This window comes from Chrysemys picta, chromosome 3 (assembly GCF_011386835.1).
Source record: "Chrysemys picta bellii isolate R12L10 chromosome 3, ASM1138683v2, whole genome shotgun sequence".
Lineage (NCBI taxonomy): Eukaryota > Metazoa > Chordata > Testudines > Emydidae > Chrysemys > Chrysemys picta.
In genome coordinates, this window is record NC_088793.1 from 86,622,001 (window position 1) to 86,644,852 (window position 22,852).

General features: G+C 43.5%; 1 protein-coding gene and 1 long non-coding RNA gene across 3 annotated transcripts in view; both read right to left on the reverse strand.

Annotated features, from left to right (window-relative positions):
• REV3L (REV3 like, DNA directed polymerase zeta catalytic subunit) overlaps positions 1-22,852 on the reverse strand; it is a 241,847-nt gene that overhangs the window by 214,703 nt on the left and 4,292 nt on the right. The window lies entirely within an intron of this gene.
• LOC135982635 (uncharacterized) lies at positions 11,261-19,418 on the reverse strand. The gene is made up of 2 exons (XR_010600098.1): positions 16,481-19,418; positions 11,261-13,630 (listed from the first exon to the last, which is right to left on the reverse strand). It is a non-coding gene; the product is annotated as an uncharacterized LOC135982635 (long non-coding RNA).

Here is a 22,852-nt window from a genome sequence, read left to right on the forward strand (position 1 = left end):
GACATTCTAGCAGGAAAGCAAAGGGAAGACACAAAACCGTTCATGTGCCCCTCCCCGGCTGGGCAGGTGTGTTGTTTTGGGCGCCCGCAGCAGCCAACGAAGAGTTAAATCACTGCAGGGGGCAGGGCAGGGCTGGGGACACCCCAGGTCAAACCCATCCAGGGCCGGATCAGACCCACCCCCCATCCATTTGTGCATCCAGACCCTCCCGCCAAGTCTCACCTCCCCCACACCCAAACCCACCCCACCGAATCACCCACATCCAAACCCCCACTTCACTGAGCTTTATCCCCTACATCTGGAACCCCGCTGCACTCAGACACCCCTGCTGAACTGCACCCCCCTACATCCGGCCCTGGGGCTTGGGATGCGCCAGGCTCAGCTGCTAGTCCCAGCTGCGCTGGGGGAGGAGAGCATTTCCCATGTACAGAGTGGCTGGGGTCAGGTCAGATCCACCCACAGAAACCTCCCCTGGCTCCACACCCTGCTTTCTGTCCCTGGGCTGGTCCACACTAAGCCCCCACTTCGAACTAAGATACGCAACTTCAGCTACGTTATTCACGTAGCTGAAGTCGAACTATCTATCTTAGTTCAAACTTACCCCGGGTCCACACGCGGCAGGCAGGCTCCCCCGTCGACTCCGCGTACTCCTCTCGCCGAGCAGGAGTACCGGCGTCGACGGCGAGCACTTCCGGGATCGATCCCAGAAGATCGATTGCTTACCCGGAGGTAAGTATAGACGTATCCCCTATTGCTCCTCAGTCGCTGGGAGAGCGGTCACAGTACAGGGAGCTGCTCCCCCTTCTGCCCAAGCCAAACCTTCCACCAAGCCTCACCTCCCACACCCAGAACCCCACACTAAGCCCCCCACATCCAAACCCCCACCCTGGCCACACCCAGCCCCCTCCATCAGCCCCTCCCCTGCATCCGAACCCCCACCCCTTCACCCAGACTGCCCCCTGCCCCTGGACACACACCCACACTGAGCCCCACCCCTTTGCATCCAGAGCTCCACACCTACACCAAGACAACTCCCCGAGCCCCCTGCACTCAAACCCCCACCCCGATGAGCCCCACCGCCTATGCACCTGGAACACCCTGATGAACCCCCTGCACCCAGAGCCCCCTGCCAAGCCCCACATCCTCCCAGCTAAACCCCAAACACCTTCACCTGGACCCCCCTGTAGAGTCCCATTGCCTCTGCACCTGGAACCCCCTCAACGAGCCCCTGTGCATCCAGATCCCTCCCCCACCCAGATGCCCCAGTGAGCCACCCGCACCCAGATTGCACCACACAGAGCCCTCTCATCCCACACCTGGATCCTTTCAGGCCAAGCCTGCCTGCCCACATCTGGTGCACCTGACACGGAGGGGCAGGGCCCGGGGTGTTTCTAGGGCAGGCCCAGCCCTTGTGCTGTGTCAGAGTCAGGTGCCGCCGAGTCCATGTCTGGGGTGGGGTTGGGGGGAGCTTCATAGTGATCTCCCACCTCTGTGCAGTCAATGGCCTGTGCTCCCCACTGCCATGCTGGAGCCTCCACATTTATTTATTGACAAATAAAATTTGCAGAATTTTTAAAAATTGGCACAGAATTCCCTCAGGAGTAAAAGATGCTCTCCAAGCAGCACTCACTCCAAACCCATGTGGCTGTAACAACCACACTCAAATACTTCTGACAAAGACACGCTTATCATTTTCCAACAAGACTGTTTGCCAAGTTTCCCTGTCTAGGACTTTCTTTTTTAAACAAAAGGAACAGTGTTAGTCAAACCATGTTAAAGATTATCCTTAAAATCGTTTGTTAATATAGGTGGAAATGTACTTGTATGGAAACGAGACAAAACATGCTACACTGTTACCATGTTTAAAAACTGTTTCACACTATATTACATGTCATTGTGTCTACAGGAGCTAAAAAAGCTAGGAAAGGAAACTACTATGGCTTCTTCGCTATTTCAAACAAGTAATTAGCAACTGTTATTGCAAGAGCTCTGTTGACTCTTATGATGCAACAATAAGATGGTGTAGCAAGCTCAAGTTGATATATAAATATAGCCATATTAATTTAAGTCCCATTCAAAAGACATGGTGGAAAAGATTAGCCAAGTGGAAAAAAACAAATTCAACATGAAAAATACTAGGCCAACAAAAAACTTTTAAGAGTGAGGTTCATCTAGTTAAGAAAAGACAGTCTTACACAGAGTTATTTTAGAAAGCCACACCATGCTCATCACTGAAAAACATGCACTACATCAAAAGGAGACCTTAAAATAAATATCTAATAAGCAGAGTGCTTTCAATTCATGTAAATATGCCAAGAGGTCTTTGGGCATGTGGTGCTCAGGAATTAAAAATGTTTTCTACACAAGACAATAATAATCAAGGTATAATAGACTGTTCATTATTATTATTTGTGATACAATAGTGGCTTGAGGCCCCCCCCCCCATCGAAGACTGGAGTCCCATTGTGCACTGAGCAAAGACAGAACAAAAATCCCTAACCCAAAGAGCTTCATATTTTATTGTTGGTCAACATTACCTTAGAAATGTTATTTAAGGATGAGTTGTAACCACTGTATGGAAATAGTTAATCTGTATCATTATCCTGAACACAAAAAAGAACAAGTTTAAAAAAGCATCGTCTATGTATTGCTAAGAACTCCCTGCCTGCATATTTCTTAAATTGTGAAGTACCTTAGAAAGCTGTCTGGGAGGTACCGGCTACAACAAAATGACAAGGTTCTTTCAATTTTCCAGAGTGAGTGAAAGAAATTTAATTCCAGAAAGGCAAGCAGGGGAACCCTAACAAGTAAATACTTAAGTGTTTAATCATCAATCTGAAAGTAATTTAGAAACAGGCAAGAAGGGGAAAACACTTTATCCCATGCCACCATCCTTCACTTAGAGATCTAGAGGTAGGATCCTACCAAAATTCATGGCCATGAAAAATGCATCACGAACCATGAAATCTGGTCCTCCCCCCCAAATTTGGTCTTTTGTGTGTTTTTACCTTATACTATACGGATTTCATGGGGGAGACCAGCATTTCTCAAATTGGGGGTCCTGACCCAAAAGGGAGTTGCAGGGAGTCTCAAGGTTATTTAGGGGGAAGGGAGGGGGTCGCAGTAATTACTTCGGTTCTGCCTTCAGAGCTGGGTGGCTGGAGAGCAGCGGCTGTTGGCCGGGCGCCCAGCTCTGAAGGCATTGCCCCATCAGCAGCAGCACAGAAGTAAGGGTGACAGTACCATACCATGCCCTTCTTCCTTCCTTCTGCATTGCTGCTGATGGCGGCTCTGCCTTCAGAGCTGGGCTCCCAGACAGCAGCCGCAGCTCTCCAGCTGCCGAGCTCTGAAGGCAGCACCACCGCCAGGAGTGCAGAAGTAACAGTAGCAGTACTGCAACCTCCCCTCCCCACATAATAAACTTGCGACCCCCCCCACACACACACAATTCCTTTTTGGGTCAGGACCCTACAATTACACCATCATGAAATTTCAGATTTAAATAGCTGAAATCATGAAATTTACATTTTTTAAAATCTCATGACCGTGAAATTGATCAAAATGGACAATGAATTTGGTAGGGCCCTATCTAAAGCCACATAATCCGGAATGCCTGCTCTTACAATATTGCTTTAAAAGTGCAGCTGCTCAAATTTGCATGAAGTTTTATAGCACAAAATAACATTTTGGTAAGGAGGTGCTTGGAATGTTTGTGTGTAATATACTACAACGAACAGGATGTTGTAGGAAGGATTGTCTTGTAATTAAGGCACCTGACTGAGTCTCAAGAGACCTGGGTTAAATTCCAGGCTCTCCCAGACTTCCTGGGTGACCTTGTCCAAGTCACTTAATCTCGCTGAGTATGTCTGCACTGCAATTAGACACCCACTGCTGGCCCATGCCAGCTGACTCAGGCTGATGGGGCTCAGGCTGCAGGGCTGTTTAACTGCAGTGTAGAGTTCCAGGCTCGAGCAGCAGGCCAAGCTCTGGGCCCTCCCGACTCACAAGGTCTTAAAGCCCAGGCTCCAGCCCGAGCCCAGAAGTCTACACTGCAATTAAACAACCCCACAGCCTGAGCCCCATGAGCCTGAGTTAGCTGGCATGGCCCAGCCATGGGTTTTTAATTGCAGGGTAGACATACCCTCTGTTCCTCAGTTCCACGTCTGTAAAATAGAAATCATTTCTCTAGCTCACAAGGGTGTTATAAGAATAAATTCATTCATTAAATGTATAAGAGACACTTAAATACTATGGAAATTATGGTCATATGAGAAGCTATTACAATATAACCCTTTACATATAAAGGCCTTCTAGAATAGCTCAAAACCTCGAGGAACAATTTCAAATAAAGGGAAGAACAAGTCAGAGAGCTTTGTAAAGGCAGTGTACCTAATTTCCAACCCAAGAACATAGTGGGATACATTCAGCACTACCCTAAAAAGCTAGCCTGACTGCATTCTTATCCTGTACAACCCAGCAACAGTATAACCCATTTTATGGTAAATTTCAATTAGCCAGAATTGAAAGTAATTACCACCATTTAGATACAAGTTTGGTGGGTTCAGATGTGTCAGGTCTTTTTGTTGGGTTATTTTTATGAAGGGGTTGGGCTCTCTGATTCTGGCATTGGTAGTTTGTTATGGGGGTTATAAATTTTGTAACTTCTGTATGAAATTGTGTATTTTAATCAGCTCTCAGACTTTGGGATGAAAACTAAAAAACAAAAGTCAAAATTATTCAGTATAATCCTAATCAAAAAATCCAAATTATATGACTGCATGAACATGAAAGACAGCACTACCTAATAGTCATTGTCACAAAGAACCTTCCTAATAACTTGAAAAGTCTTATCGGGGCTCCAACCCCAAGATTCTAGTCGCTCAAGTATGTAGCTCCCATTGACACAGAGTTAAATATACACCGCTACCTCGATATAATGCAACCCGATATAACACGAATTTGGATATAACACGGTAAAGCAGTGCTCCGGGGGGGCGGGGCTGCACACTCCGGTGGATCAAAGCAAGTTCAATATAATGCGGTTTCACCTATAACACGGTAAGATTTTCTCGCTCACGAGGACAGCATTATAACGAGGTAGAGGTGTACATATGAAGACTTCCATGAGAGTTGTGGTTGCTGACTACCTCTGAAAAAAAATCAGACTCTGAGCTTCTAGAATCATACTAAACATTTGGACAGTCAATGGAACTACACTTATTTACATCAACTGAGGGTCTGTCCATTGAGGTGTACATAAAAATAGTCTCCAAACCATCAAGAATTTTACCTGCTAACAAAGAATGCCTTAAATACAAAAGGATGGGCCATTTAGAAATGGTCTCATCCTTAAGACTGTTTTAATGCAGTTTCTTGTTATTGCTGCTGTTTAATATCAAGGGATCAAGATTTCTCAGTACAAACGACAAAAACAAATATCTGTTCTCCCACTGGAAAAACCAAGAAAATTAGACCCATTTCTAAATAAGTATTAATGTATTTCTCTTCTTGTCTTTAGGGTGAAGAGCTCATTTTCCTTTCCTTTCCATTTTGTACCTTTAGAGTTTGTGGATTTTAAATATAGACAGTGTGTCCCCCTCTCTCACGTCAGGCTAGTTCTTCAATAATAAACCTGAAAGTGTGGAATTTTGCTCACTATTTTCCATACTGTACACTATATGTTACATTAAATTATTTATCAGGAGGTTGTTTATTTACATTATAACTGTTTTGTTTTACACTCTTCTTAGTTTATATTCGACCTTCTACAATTAACAAAAAATTCCACCCATTACAATTCCCTTTGGGCATAAAGTCTTTTGTCCAAGTCTAGATCCCATTACCTGGAAATAACACTAAACTTGCACAGCAATGATAAATGCAAATGTTCGTGAGAAACAAGAAAACCAGTCTCATTCTTTTTTTTAGATCTGAAATTAAGTATAAAGTTCAGGAACGACAAACAATGGTGTCCAATTGCAACTGAGCAATTTGGAAAGTGTTTGCATTTCCTGAATAGGAAAGGAGCCACTGATTCCACTATGCAACTGCAAAGACAGTCAGAAACAGCAGCAGTTTTCACCACAGACATGACTGTGTTATATTCCTGACCGTCAACTCAGAATTTAACATACTAAACAAGGAACTACCCCAACTCAGATTTGCTTCTAATTTTAAGATGAGCATATACAGAAACTATTTGCCAGAAAAACAACTGCTTCATGCTGTTGGCTCCTTATCCTTTTATCTGGCTGTTCTCCAATATCAACTGAGAGGTTTCCCTGTTCCAAATGCTGGTAGCTAGTGAAACATGGGTCGATGAACAAAACACTTTCCTCCTTGTAAGAGTGTAATGTACCATTATGAGGGATTCTGTTGATCATCAGAGATCATCATAAAATATCCACAATGAACTAGTTTCTTAGACCTTCTACTCCTTTAGATATGTAACCATTTTCCTTATGTTTAATCTTCTGAATTAAGAATACCAGGCTGATCAATGATTACACCTTTACACGGAGTGCCTGGAGAGGGATGCATTTTAAACTTAATGGAAAAGCCCCAATTCTAGCATCTAAACAAAGCCACCAGAGAGCATAGTTCTTCTTTAAAGCCCATACTAGTAATTTTCAGTACACTAATGAAAGGTTTTAAGCTCCCACTCTACAGAGCAAAAAACCCAACCACATTTTATTTATGGACTGTACAAGAACTACTTTACTTCAGAACCTGATTTAATCATGACAATTTCTCTCAAAAGAACAGTTGCGTTTGAGAAGCAATATGTACAAATAACTAAACTTGGCAATGCAAGAGTAGCCAAGGTGGTTTTATTAAAATAAGTAGTTAAATCCAATCTAGTCCAAGCACAGTATTTGGGGGTGTTATGAAAATATCCTACTTTTTAAATAAATAATCTATATTGTGGGAACACACAGAGACCCCATATAGATCAGAGCCCACTATTTTTGGTGATATAAAAATAGGACGCTGGTAGACTAGGTGCCAGCTCCTGCCAAGGCTGTAGGCCTCAGTTGAGCACTGACAAATTCATAGCTGGAAACCAGACCAGCTCATCTGCATGTTAGTATTGTTCAAGATAGGTGTTAGACTTGTAAGGATGTGTTTAGACTCTATAAAATGCTTTTAAATTGCTGCATGCATTAATCTTACTTGTAATGTCTGTATCCCCTGCTATAAGGTAACATGTAACTTTTGCTTTACAACTGTAAAAATGCCTGTTCTGAACTTATAAACTCAGGCAGGAGGATGGTTCCCTACCCATCAAGGACCACTATCAAAACTAAGTGAGCCATTGTGAAGCATCACAATATAAAGACTGGGCTAATGGCACTCTGACACCCGTGAAGGTTCTATGTGCAAGGAAGCTTGTTCCACCAGCTTGAATTCTGGAAAAAGGAAATAAAGATAACGGACATGAAAATTCTTCAACTCTTTGTTGTTTGGATTCTCACAGGGCTGGAGCTAGGAAACAAAAGCAGAGATCTCCAGGGTCAATCTGTCAGTGCTGACAGATTACTACAACTCTGTCATCTTTTGAAACTATAGACTCTAACTCAAGGGTCTCAAACTCAGATGACCCCGAGGGCCGCATGAGGACTAGTGCATTGGCCCAAGGGCCACATCACTGAACTCCCCCTCTCCCCCCGCTGCCTCTGGCCCCGGCCCCACTCCACCCCTTCCAATTAGGCCCTACCCCTGCCCCACCTCTTCCTACCACTTCCCTGCCCCATTCCAGTCCCTTCCCTGAACTCCCCACCCCAACGCTGCCCCCAGGGGGTGCAGAAAGGGTGCAGGGTACAGCGGGGGCTGAGGGCAAGGAGGGGAGGTGCAGAAGGTGTGCAGGGTGCTCAGGGCAGGGAGTTGGTGTGTGGGGTACAAGAGGGGTGCGGCAGGGGGGCAGGGTGCAGCAGGTGGCTCAGGGCAGGGAGTGCAGGAGGGGTGTGGGATGTGGCAGAGGGCTCAGGGCAGGGAATTGGTGTGCAGGCGGGGTGTGGGGAACAAGAGGGGTGCGGCAGGGGGTCGGGGTGCAGGTGGCTCAGGGCAGGGAGTTGGGGGTGCAGGAGGGGTGCGGGATGTGGCAAGGTGCTCAGGGCAGGGAGTTGGGGGTGCAGGAGGGGTTCAGGGTGTGAGCTCCAGCCTGGTGCCGCTTACCTAGAGTGGCTCTGGGGTGGTAGCGGCGCTCACTGGGGCCAGAGCAGGCTCCCTGCCTGCCTTGGCCCCGGCTCCGTGCTGCTCCGTTCTAGGAAGCAGCTGGAACCATGTCCCTGCAGCCCCTGGGGGAGAGGGAGGGGCTCAGGCTTCCCTGCTTGTGCAGCTCTTGCCGCTCTTCTAGGTACCTCCCACGAAGCTCCCATTGGCCACAGTTCCCTATTTCCAGCCAATGGGAGCTGTGGGAGGCGGTACCTGGAAGGAGGCAATGCCAGAGGGGTAGGGGGGAGGGGCACGCGCGGGGAGCTTGGCGGGCGACACACAAGAGCCCTATGGGCCGTGTGTTTGAGACCCCTGCTCTAACTCATGTGTGTGTATGTTCCCTGCTTTAGCTGTAAATAACTCATTTCTTTTTCCTAGTTAATAAATCCTTAGTGAGTTTTCTATAGGATTGGCTAAAGCAGTGTCTATGGTGGGAGATCTAAGGTACAAACTGATCTGGGGTAAGAGACTCATCTCTTGGGACGGGGAAATAACCTGAATATTTTGTGATCTTTGATGTAAGTGATCATTTATCACTAAGTCCAGCTTGCCTGGGTAGATAGACTGGACTGTCCAAGGGGTCTGTCTGTGACACCATGGCAAGACTGTTATAGTACTTTAGGAGTTCACATTTGTTACTGAGTTGGTGAAATCTAATTATAGAAGATACCACCCGTTTGGGGCATATGCCCTGAGGTTGGCACTCAGGGTTGTGAACCTCTCCAAAACAGCATGGCAATAAACACATATGAAGACTTGGGTGAAATCCTGGCCCATCTCATTTAAATGCAGTCAGGATTTCACACACAGGCCTGGTCTACATTTAAAAATTAGATCAATCTAGCTACGATGCTCAGAGCTGTGAGAAATTTCACACCCAGACATCCATCGTAAGGTTGACCTAACCCCTCACTTAGATGCAACTAGGCCAACAGAAGAATTCTTCTCTCAACCTAGATTGTTGTATTTTAAAGTACTGTACACCAATTGCGGGATTTGCCTAACTCCTGTCAGTGTATTACCATAACATATGAGATACCTTCTTCTAGCATTTGTGAGCCACTGCCAGTCAGTGGATCATGTGTAATGAGAAAAGCCCAAGTTACAGTCTTAGAGATTCACTCTATGACTTCACTCTCTGCTTCTGTTCTATTTCCATCCATGTTATAGCTCCACAACTTTATCTTCCACATGTTTATTCGCAGCATGTGCCCTACTTCCAAAATACCGAATCCTTAAACACTAGGAGGTAAGGATGAGCAATGCTATCATTCACTCTTTAGAAACTAGAGAATTCAATTGCATAATTAAATTAACTGATTTATCAGGAGTAGGATCAAATTAAAAGTTTCATTGCCAGCAGGTTTACATGGGGGAGAATAAAATTGGGAAAACATCAGAGGCTACTATTTGGAGTACGTCACAGAAATAGTTATGTACCTAAATTTCTATACATCTCAGGCTTAGATAAAATCTGTGAGAGACTATTAATGAGAGGGATTGGAACTGGGGCAGATTTATGGCTGACATACAACCTAGTCTCTCAAGGAATGACTGCATCCTCAGGAGAGCACCTTCCCTTTGGTGCAGATAATCTGGTTTGCAATGCAAAAGTCTCAAACCTACTGCTACTTCACGCATGACCTACAGTAGGCCTTGGACTCCATCCTCCTTTCCTCTCCCCCAAAGTAGTGCTTTGTCTGGCATACAACCATGAAATATGGATGTTTCTCTTCGGTCTTTATTGATACAATGGAGTTACTAAATACCGGGCACTACAGATTTTGAGTTCCCCATATATATAGTTTTATGGCCCTGATCCTCCACTCACTCATTCACAAAGTTATGCACATGAATAAGGAATTGCCGGATCAAAGCCATGAACTGGAGAATATTTGAGAGAAGACTGTAGTTTTCCCAGAGTTCTCACCTTGGCACAGTTCTGGGCACTGGAAAGGGAAAAACTGACAAACCCTCTACCCCAACAGGGGACACAACGACTAAGGCTAAGATTTTGTCATAGTTATTTTTAGTAAAAGTCACGGACAAGTCACGGGCAATAAACAAAAATTCACAGAAGCCGTGACCTGTCTGTGACTTTTGCTGCTCTGGCTCCATGGTTTCCCCTGCCATCATGGTGGCTGGGAGCTGTGGGTTCCCCCTTCACCCACTCCCAAAGAGAAAACGGGACACCCCCAGCCACTCACTTGAGGTATCCCTCTTCCCCTCTCCCCACACAAGGCTGTCGCCCATTGCTGGAACCCTGTCACCTGTTGCTAGAACCTTGCCAGGGCCCTACTGGCTGCCAGCTCCAGAGTCCTGCAGCCCCTGGGGCTAAAGCAGCAGAGAATGTCATGGAGGTCTCTGGAAGTCATGGATTCCGTGACTTCCATGATGTCTGTGATATAAACATAGCCTTAACTATGACCTATGTGGCACCTTCCCTTTCCCAAGTCATGTGAGTATTGGGGGGGGAGGGGGGGATTCCAGGGAACAGTCTATACCCCAGTTGACAAAAAAAAACAGAAGCCAGAAGGAAAGGACACAAACAGCCTCAACTGGTACTGCTGCAAGGACCACTGGACAATGACAAAGGCAGTGGTTTCTGACTCGCGACATTCTCTCCTGGGCTGACTGGCTGTTGGTTCCAACTCTATTCTCCAGTCTCTTCACTTCAGGCTCACACTACATGCCTTATATGCTCCTTTACGCCCCCCTTTCCCATGCCTGGTTCCCCTTATGAACCCCGTCCTTTCAATATGTCATCTCCCTTCCATTGTAATTAAGCGAATCCCCTCCTAACAAAATCCCACCCAAAAAATCTCAGAGCTAACACGATGTTTAGAGGCCATCACTTTGTTCACTCTGCTTATTTATTGTATCCCTTTCCTCTATCCTTTTTCTGCCTTGTCTATTTAAGTTGTAAGTTCTTTGGGGCAGGGACTGTCTACTACTCTCTTAAAAGTACCTAAAACAATGGGGCCCAATTCTCACTGGGTCCCACGGCAATACTGTAATAAAAATCAATAATACAGATGAAAAATCATTTGTTTCTTTTGTTAGGCTTCCAACTTTTGGCACCAGCTCATCAAAATTCTGGCTACCAGCATATGTAGTTGTAAATGCTTCAGAGATCCTATTACTCCCTCCCCATCCAACCTGCAACTTTTTTTTAAACACTATATTCAAGATTTAGAAATTCAACTTCTAAATACAATAGGTAGACAAGATAGGTGAAATAATATATTTTATTGAAGAGGAGCTATTTGTAGCTTGAAAGCTTGTCTCTTTCACCAACAGAAGTTGGTCTAATCAAATATTACCTCACCACCTTGTGTTTAATATTCTGGGACCGACATAGCTGCAATACTAAATACACTAGGGTCATCTTTACATAAGAATTAAGTATTTTCTACTTAAAATTTTAGAGCAGGTTGCATTCTTGTAACAGAAGTTAAACAAAAACTATAGTATCAGACTGTTAGAAAAATACCATTTTTAAAGCTTGTCTGGAAAATGTGAGTCCACAAATTTCTTTCCAAATCATATATTAGTAAAAAGAATGGATTGAATTACTGTGGCAAGTTAAATTATTTTATTCACAACATATGCTTTTTTTTTTTTTTTTTTTTAAGTCTGGAAAGTATTGTAGTGTTTTAAAACTACATTTCTTATACAAACTATTTGATTTTTGTGAGTCAAATTATGGCTATATTTTTAATGTTGTTTCTGTGTTTGTATTGAGTCTAAAATCCACCCTCAAACGATGCAGAGCATACAGATCCAAGTATTTTGAGATTTATTACCTTTATATATTCATGCTATATTTGAGAGCATAACCAGCTCATACGATCATGTGTATAGTAGTAGAGTGAACTTTCCTCTCTTTTATCCCTAGAACAGTACTGCTCCAGAGCAGCATTTCCCAAACACTTAAAGCTTTTGTAATTGGTACTCTGGGCTCCTCCTTTCTACATTAAGGGCCAATCCTGTTTCCAGTGATGTCAAATGAAAAACTCCCATTTAACTGAATTTGTCCCATTTTGAATCTATGAAACAGAAGTTTGAAGCTGGTAACGTTCCCTTGTGGATTAGAGCTGACCGGGAAATGGCAGGTATTTGCTTGTGTAGCTGATGTTTTTATGTGGTAACTTGTGGCTCAAACAGATTAGAAACCATTGTTGTAGAGTTAGTTGCTAGTTTAAACATTTTCTGGTAGTGATATTTCTACCTATCTGAATTATTTTTAGAGTCATTCTCTAGGCTTGCCTATATGAACCTTCAGTTCATAGCAAGTTGGGGTGCAAATCTACTGCACATTAGCTTGTCACATGCTAAGTGTCCATGTGGATGTTGATGATGTACACCAGTGGCTTTGATCTACTGTGCTTTGAAACAGGAGTAGTTCCAAATGCATTAGGGAACTACTGATGTGAAGCAGCAGAGTCCAAATCAGACATTAGTGCACAGCAGGCAAGTGTGAGGTAGATTTACATCCCAGTTTGCTGCAAACTAAGTTTTTGTGTAGACAAGTCCTTTATTAACCCAATTTAAAGTAATTTTTTATAACATTTCAAAAAAATGTAACAACCAGATACACCACCCATAAGCCTGTCATATAGTGCACTTTAATTAAAGATGTTTTCACACATATGGTGTCAAAATAATCCTGTTTTTTTTTTTTTTCAGATAGGTTATTCCTATGAGTAGAGGGAAAGTTCTTCCATAATGAACAGACTTTGGGGGAGTAGAGTTGTGCTAAAAAAATACTTTCTAGCTTCTCTGACAATTCTATGACAACACATTTTTATTTACCAATTCCTGTTTAACTATTTAACTCTCTGAATATTAGATATTTTATTTCCAATGAACACTGAGAATGATTTATTACAAGCCTTGTTATAATCTGTGTATTAAGCTCTAAGCAACTTCAGTTATAATGTGAACAAACTGCCTATTGTCAGCTGTGCTTAATTGGGCAGGACTAGAATAGTGTTAGGATCAGATACTACTTGCCTTTCTTAAGAAAGTAATCCCAATGAAAACACTTGTATTTATAAGGCATGATCTGTAAAATGGGGAAATTGAGGTAGTACGGATAAGAGTTTTCAACACAGTGGCAGAGCCAAGAAAAGAACCCAGATCTCCTAATTCCTAGTCTTGTGCTTTAGGCCACACTTCCTCCAGCCAACCATCACAAAAGTCAACAAGACTACCAAGAGAGAAGGTAAGTAGGATGTGGCCAAAGGTTTTCTCCACAACTCCTAAGGGAAATAAGTGCTCTCACCAATACTATAGCAGCCCCTACTTAAGTGCAAGGAAACAGCATCCTGATGGAGACCCTAGTTCTTGACCTTGGCTGTAATCAGGTGGACAGGGATGAGCTCTTGTTGGAGTCCTTTCAGACAGGAAGCACCTTTAGTAAAAAAAAAAAAATAAATAAAAGTGTGGTCCACCCCCAACATAAAGCCATGAGATTAAAGACGCTACTCTTTTTTTCCTCCCCTTGCCTAGAGTTTTGATCAAACCACCAAGAAAGAGTTCTACTAAAAGTCTGGGAGGAGTGAAAGGGGACAAGTGAATAAGCAAATGAATATAAGTAAGAAGCACCCTTGTGATGAAGGAATATTAATTTTAGGATGAATCCTGCTCCCATTTTAGTTAATGGTAGGGTTGCCAACTTTCTAATCGCACAAAACCAAACACCCCTGCCCTGCCCCTTCTCTGAGGCCCCCCACTTACTCCATCCTCCACTTCCCCACTCCCTCTTCCCCTCAATCACTTTCACGGGGCTGGAGAAGGGGTGTTGGCGCCAGCTGGGGGTGGAGGCTCTGGGGTGGGGATGAGGGGTTCGGGGTGTGGGAGAGAGCTCCAGGCTGGGGCAGGCAGTTGGGGTGTGGGGGGGATGACAACTTTGGCTGGGGATACAGGCTCTGGGGTGGGGGCAGGGATGAGGGGTTTGAGGTGCAGGAGGGGGCTCAGGGCTGGGGCCGAGGGGCTCAGAGTGCAGGAATCATAGAATCATAGTTGGAAGGGACCTCAGGAGGTCATCTAGTCCACCCCTTGCTCAAAGCAGGACCAATCTCCAGACAGATTTTTGCCCCAGATCCCTAAATGGCCCCCTCAAGAACTGAACTCTCAACCCTGGGTTTAGCAGGCCAATGCTGAAACCACTGAGCTATCCCTCCTCCCACTGAGTGTCTTGTCTTATACTTAGATTGTAAGCTCTTTGGGGAAGGGACCATCTGTTTATTATATGTTCATACACCAACTAGAACAATGGGTGCCTGGTCCATGACTAGGGCTCCTAGGTGCACTGGTATACAAATGAAGAAAAAGATTAGACTATATAGTGCCTGATCTGGCTCCCACTGAAATCTCTGGAAAAGCCTTCCACTTATATCATAACATATAATAAAATTTGTTATTGTAGCCTTGTGCACAAATTCAACACTATTTTATACATGTATTTACATGCCACTGTAAAAATCAGAAAGTCAAACCAGCTGCCATCAAAGCATGCAGCACAATAAACAAACTCGGTGCCAAAACAGTCAGCAGTCCATGTGCCCAAATGACATATTCAATTATTGCTGGGTATCCATCCCTCTGTTCTCCTTGGCCTTTCTGGCATGTTTTGCACATGCAGGCCATGACTGAACAGGAGTCAATGAATGCATAGGATACATTGGTTCATTCCATGTACTAGAGTTCATTGCCTGTGACATGGTCCAGACACCTCCTGAATTGTCCAAAGAATGCATACTCTGCAGGCTGTAGAGCAAGAGATGATGATGGCACTGGAGCCTCATAGCTATGGGCCTAAAGTAATCACTCAAAAAGCTTTTTCTGCAGCTCTTACTCCCTCAAGAATCTGTCTGCCAATTTCTCCTCATGCTGTACAGATTCTGTCTCTCTTTCCACCCTTTGTGCATCTTATATATTTGACATTCCTTTTGGTTCTTCTGGAACTCTATCTCCCAATCAGTTTTATCTAGCTGCTCTCTCATCAGCCTATCCCAGAGACTCTTTCTCTTTGCTCAGGCTAGATTGGTCCAAACTCCCAGGTTCCTGGTGCCATGTGTTTGCCTTGTGGAGGTGGAAGGGCCTTGGAAAAAGAATGAGAGTACATTATTGTCTGAGCAAGACAAAAGTTATATTTCCAGCCCTGTGAAAGGGACTGCTTTAATTCAAGGTCAAAGGATAACACTTTTTATTAATGGGGTGTATTCACAGAGAAAACGCCGTCGACTTCAGATATCCTTTGGAGCAGCACTGAAAACCATCACTCATCACAGTAAGACTCTCATAAAAAATTCATTTGAAATAATTTTTATATCCCTTCATTTTCTCAAGGTGGAGGTTGGGAGGAGCCTTATGAGTGGTCTAGGTACTATCTATGGTTTTTCAATCCCATCAAGAAGGGCAAGCTGGAGAACATTAATATTCTGGAGGTACCCGAGGGGAATTGTGAAATTTTGTTCCAGGCCAACAAAGGACAGCCACCTTTGTACGCTAAGGAGATATTCAGGCACCTAGTGACCAATCAGCACATCTCGGAATGGAGGGTGCTTGTGAGTTACAGAGGCAGCCCTAATAAGTATGCCCTGCCCCAGAGCACAGCAGACTGTATGGAGTTCTTACTCTGTGAGAATTTCGCTTTCATCACCAGCCACCAATGGGTGACAATTTGCTGTAAAAAATCAACAAGATGCTGATTTAACATGGAAACACAGTACAGCCTCCTTACAAGCACCCTGCATCCACACACAGACCCAACTCGCTACTAGCAATGGAGACTCAACACAAATCGCCACCCTCCGCTGTAACTTGGACTCGTATACTAAAGCTAGTAATGGACCAATTAAACACTCTGGTTTTGTTTTGACTCATAATAGCCACTTTTTAAAAACTCAGTTCACAGGCGGTCTGGGACAGTGCAGGTGTGGCTGATTTATAAGGCGCACTATATTACACGAGCAGGGTATGTGAGGTTGTTCATTGTAGAACCCCAACCCATATTTATAACAATAATTTAGCAACTACTAAAGATTTCATGATAACTGCTTGTTTAACTTTTTCCTCTTTTTGTGGTGTCCATTTTGAAGCCGACATGGCGTCAGGGGGAAGGCGCTAGGGGAATAGCGTGAGTTCCACCCTGAACAGAAGCACACCAAAACCACAACTTATGTTAATAACTTAAAAGGCCCATAAGCCAAAAATCTCTCCCATCCATTAACAGAAACAAATGGTGGCAGAAACTTACCAGACTCCAGCTTCAGCGCTTGTTCTCATACCAGTTCTGCAGTGGACTGCTCCTCAGGACCATTCCCAAACAACTCTTCCAAATATGGACCCAGGATGTGCTGCAGTTGCTCCAGCAGCATAGTCTCCATCCCTCCATCCCATAGTCTCCCCAGTTACCAGCAGCACTAGGGTCACTTATTGCCCTTCATTCGACAACTGACTCTCTCCTCTTGCTGTGCCTGTGATGGGGGCAGAGAGGTTGTAAGGGTAATATCCCTGCTCAGCAGATTGTCATGCACCACTGTGGGCTCAGGCTCAGTACTTGCTACAGTTCTTTCTACCAGACTGATTTCCTCATAAAAGAGGCAGGAAAACAGAGTTCCCAGAAGTTCCATTAGCATCCTTGACTTTGCAGTTCTGTCTTCAGATGCTTGAGTTACTCTCTGTATTGTTCTGCTGTCCAGTCGATCCCAATGCTACCAGGCCCTCAGATATAGTTTTGTAGACATAATCATTTCTTATGCTCTTACAGAAGTTGAACACCTTGCTTGCCTCACACCAGAGGTTAACCAGAATCCATCTATGTTCCTCTAACCAGCAAACAGCATGCAGGATGACTTCTTAGTGCTGGCCATGCTATTGCACATCCACATAGACTGTTTCCAGTTGAGCAGTCCGCATGAAAATGAAGGGTTAAACACAGAGCAGTTGCATTTGAACCAGGCAGTTTCTTTCTGTTCTTGGGAAGCGTGTGGGAAGTTTTGGAAATAAGGGCTGGGAAGGACAGATTCAGAGGACAGTGTCGGTTGACTCTCCAGATCCAAGTCTGGCAACTGAGACCAGAGCTGCGTCCACACTGAAAAATGCCCAAGCTTTGATCCACATCACAGTGGGACTTGAGCTCTGACCCATCCCTCCTATCAGCATCAGCAGGCCTGAGTCCAGAAGGGTTCCTGGACTGAGTCAGACTAATTGCGAACTGCAGCGGGGTTTGGACTTAAACCTGAGTCAGAGCCTAGGCTTATTGTGCTGTGTAGATATACCCTCAGTGGTGAATAAGTCTCCTGGAAATTTCAAAACGCATTAAAAATTACTTCTTTCTATCACGATACTTACATGTCTCATCATTGTGCCAAGAATTAATCTGAGAACAACCAAATTAAACCGAAGTCTGAATGTAAACAAAAGTTTGAACTGTACCACTCTCCTGCCCAATTTCATTCTGGAGGCTCAAACACCAAAACCACGTCTTGGGCATTCCCAATGCTTTTATAAAATTGCCGGCCAGAAGAAAAGGAGTAAGAAAAGAGGAAAGAAACATGGATGGGATAATGTATGTATTTAACAGATCTGATCTGCTGATCCATGTTCTATTATAGTAAATGCTAACTTATAGAGCACTTTTTGTCTACAGATCTCAAAGTGCTTTACAAAGATGGGCAAAGTATACAATTTCCCCTTCTGTGGAGACAGAAGTGCTGAGTTTAAGTGATTTGTCCAAGGTCACAGAGCAATTAAATGAGAGCTGGAACAGAACATACACTTTCTGACTTCTAGGGCTTGCCTATACAAACAAGTAGACTGTGGCAAGGTAGCGTGTGAATCTACACGGCACTAGCCTGCCGTGGTCTAATTGTCCATGTGCACTCCGCTGATGCACAATAGTTTGTTAGAGTGCTCTTTGAAACAGGACTAGTTCAAAGCACATTAACAAACTGTTAATATGCATCAGGATCCACACCCTATTTTACTGAGTTCTAATTCTTCAAGTAGGCAAGCCCTTAGACTCTCATACAATCCAATGGACCACACACTACTATCCTTATATTTTACTGGATATTTTTATACTTTAAAAAAAAAATCAGCTCTATCCCTTGAAATAAATTCTATTAAAAACACCCATGGATGCAAAACAAGTTGTCAACACTGCTTCTGCCACTTTTTCAGATTCATAGAATGAAGTCAGAATTATTTTTCCTTTTAACCCGATTAAACTATTGAGATGTTATCTGAAAACATAGTAAAAACCTGATGCATCCATGACAAGTTATTCATAACTATAAATAGGCCTTAAAAAAATTCAATTCACCCCTGGAGAGAGGAACTTGCCCTGGCAAACAAGGGGCTTTAACATCAATTTCTGTAGATTTCAAGCTTTCATTTATTAGCTCTTATAGTTGCAGAGATACCCTTTAAAAAGTCAAACGCAGCAGCATCTTTCCAAGTCTACAAGCAGCTTCACTGTCTCTACTGTTACTCAGAGTTTCCCCAAACATCAGGAGAATAAGATTAAAAAGACTCTGGCCTGCTTCTGTACCACTATTCATTCTCTAGACAGCAGTGAAACGTCATGGACTATATCCATTTCAGGCTTATTCAGAAAAAGGCAGGCATTAGAGTTACCCGTGGTGGAAGACTGAAAGGACAGACAGATGCTAGGAAATGAACACCAGCTACCCCAAACCTCCTGGCTGCAGCAAGGAGAAGGGGATAGCCTTGTACAGACCATCTCTCGCTTTAGGACAGCTCCCATTGGCCGGGGAACAGCGAACCGCAGCCACTGGGAACTGCGAGTGGCCGTGCCTGCGGATGATTAGTGTAAACCAGAGGTTCCCAAACTTATTTGGCCTACCACCCCCTTTTCAGAAAAAAAATTACTCAGCGCCCCCCTTTTCAGAAAAAAAATTACTCAGCACCCCCCTAGAAATCTACCTTCCTTAAGCGAACAAACAAAGATGCAGTGACAAATTTGCGTTCTTTTATGTATCTATATTTCTACCTACGTCTTACAATATAGTAAAGAAAGATGTGTTATTAGAATATCGCCCACGACATCAGGTATACAGTGGTTTTTGCGTAAGACGGCAAAAGACAACCAAACTAAAATACTAATGAAACTAATAAACTGGGTTTTAGATATATGTATTTGATATTAAATTGTCAAATATCAAACTAAATTTATCAAGAAATAATTAATTTAAAAAAAATCAATATGCAATTAAAAATCAGTTATAGTTTTAATTTAGTTTGCCCTTATTTAAATAATTGTTCCTTATTAACACACGCCTTATTTACCAATTGACACAGATGATTCGATAGATATAAATAAATGTTAATAGTTAACAGTTTTTTTCGATTTCATTCCCCTGTTTTCGTTAATATTGTAATAAAAAATATGACAAATATATTGACTGTACACTTCAAATAGTACTGTACCGACACAAGCCTGCTACGATTTTATTATTAGTAAGCACTAGAGACACAGAAACGTACGGTAGATATGTAAGAAAATGTATAAAAATACTCACGTGTAAATTGCTGTTTTATTGAAACAACAATAATACAATTTGCTTTGTATGTGATCCATAATCCGTAAAGATCGAAGGTACCGAATGTGAATAAAAATTTTTAAATACTTATTGTACTATTGTTAACTGCTTTTTACACCATTCAGAAACAATCTAAATTAGATTTCATACGTCGCCTATTTATAGTATCGTATTGTAAACAAGTCATTACACGCACATATTCCTGCCGATGCATGCTGGACTTCCCGACAATGCGCGACATGCTCGCCTGCCAATACTTGCTTGTTAAGAGCTGTTGGCGGACTTGACACCTGATCGGTTATAATTTGTGAATTTATTTGGAAAATAAAGTAATCACTACAACTTTAACTCTATGTTACACAACAGATGAAACATGTACGAACGGTTTTTCAAAATTTTCTTATATTCTCTTCTTTCTTTATGCTTCCACCGCCCCCTTATTTTTATTCAATGCCCCCCAATTGCACCTGAGGCTACTACTGCCCCCCTGGATCGTTCCAGCGCCCCCCAGGAGGCAGTATCGCCCACTTTGGGAACCTCTGGTGTAAACAAACTGTCTCGCAGGCCGCCAGCGGATTACCCTGACGGGCTGCAGGTTGCCCACCACTGCTTTAGGACACGACAGAAAAGATAAAAAGTTTCTTCTCCCTTGCAACACTTTTAGGGAGGAAGGGAGACAGATATTTAAATTTTAGGAAGCCTGATAACTAGAAGCTGATTGGTAGATGAAGGACCTAGGCAGGTTTCAAGACATAACCTTGATTGAAATCCTAGTGCCTTTCCCCTTCCCAACAGATGAAAGGCTTCAGGACCCTGGTCTTTTCAATCAGTGCTTTGGTCCTAGCCCTTGGACAGTAGGGCCCTTACTTTCATATTCTGTATATCGACCTCTGATTTGCAGGTTTGGTCCCCTAGCTAGCAGGCAACTGGAAAAATTTTAAAGCACCAATTCTGAAGTTTTAGGCATGATAAAAGCATGTTCTACTCCTGGGGAAATTCTGCGCCAAAAATTTAAAAATTTAATGCACAATATTTTAAAATTCTGCATATTTTATTTGTCTAAATTAAGCAATATAATCACACTGGTTTCAATTATTTTTGTAATTTCTTTAAACTACAATACAATGGATGGAGAATGGGAGTGGGGAGCGTTGGAGGAAATCCCCAAACCCCTTTGTCTAATAATGATGTAGCTAGGTTTGACCCTATATTTCTAGTTATTAGTCAACAAATACATCTCTACTCCGACATAAAGCGACCCGATATAACATGAATTCGGATATAATGCAGTAAAGCAGCGCTACGGGGGGGCGGGCCTGCACACTCCAGCGGATCAAAGCAAGTTCAATAGAACGCGGTTTCACCTATAACGTGGAATTTTTGGCTCCCGAGGACAGAGTTATATCGGGGTAGAGGTGTATATGGAGCCATATGCTCAGTGTTACATCATAGGCAACTGAAGAGCAAGTGATGGCTGGGGAATCAAACACACGTTTTATATTGGCCATTGACCATCTCCAGAAAGGTAACAAACAGTTCATGGAGCATATTTTGATAAGAATTTTTTTCAGTCCAAAAATTTAGACTAGTTCTAATCACTAAAGCACAATAAGCATTTATAAGGCCATCCTGTCCCTTTACACCACTCTGACAATGTAAAGGAGCCTTAAAACATTTATACCTGTTTTATACTCCTGTGAGAATTCACAAAGACAATGGGAACAATTCACTAAGTAGGCATGCTGTTACATTCTGCTCTGCCTGAGGGGACAGAGCCTGCCCTACCCCTACCTCCTCAGAAACATTCTAAAGCCCTGCCCCTCCATGCTGAGTGTGCCATAATAGCGAGCAAGAGGGACAGAGTATCACTCTCGCTCACACTAATGACAACCCAGCCCAGCTCTCCTCTCCACCCCCTGTGGTGATTTACACCTCTACCAGCTGCCCCAGACACCTGCACCAACCTGCCTGAGCTGCTGTGGAGGAGCACATGACTGCTCTTGTGGCTTCCCTTTGCTTACCCATCAGAAGTATTTTTTCCTGCGCGTACGCAAAAAAAAAAATCTGTGGAGGACATTAATTCTGCGCATGCGCAGTGACGCAGAATTCCCCCAGGAGTAACAATGTCCATCTATAATACTGAAAAATCAATGAAATTTTGTTTAGCAGTTCTATTTTACTTGATGAATAAAGTAACTAGTGTTATGAAACTTAATACCCATTCAATCTTAAAAGTTCTCTCAAAGTAGCCCTTCTTACATCCAAGAATCCGTATGATCTCAAAATATAACAAAAGCAGTTAAAACCATGAAAAAGTGCTACTTTCATTATACTTCCAATATAGCAACTCGTGTCAACAGATATGCAAGTCAGCTTTAAGCACCAATGAGTGTTAAAATGGAACAACTGGAAGCGAAGGTGTACTTACATAAATGAAGATACTTTAACTATGGTTCACCTTCGGTTTGATGAAAACAGATAGATATGGCGAAAAAAGAAAATAGACTCATTCTCTTTGCTTTGGCTTGAACACATTAAGGTTCTGATTCCTAACCTTTTAAACTCTTTTCTTGATTTAGGACCTGCAACAGGGTCGGCACCTGCCTCTCGCAAGTACCCCCTCTGTTTAGGTGTGTCTGCATCCTTTCAGTTCTTTTCAGCGGGGCGGCAACCACTTCTTGGGAGCGCCCCCCTCCGACCGATGGATCCCTCGCCGGGTTTTCAGCAACTCAGTCCTCAGGGTGAGCCATCTATACCTGTCCCCGTAGCCCTTCCCAGGCTCCAGTCCTCAGTATGACCAACGGGGCCCCTAAATATCCTAACTGGCCAGCTTACATGTGGAGGTTCCTGCCCTGGGGTGGAACAGCACCATCAGGGCTTCCTCCCTTGGGGCTCTTTGCTTGCCCTTTAGTCCTCTGACCCTGGCTCGCCAGCTAGGTCAGTTGGGTGTGTGTGGTGGGGGGAACAGTTCCACAAACAGTCTGTTCCCTGGGCCTGTCTTCAGTGACTCCTGGCAGCAAGCCAGAAGCTATTCCCTTGCTATCCCGATCCCTGCCAGCAAC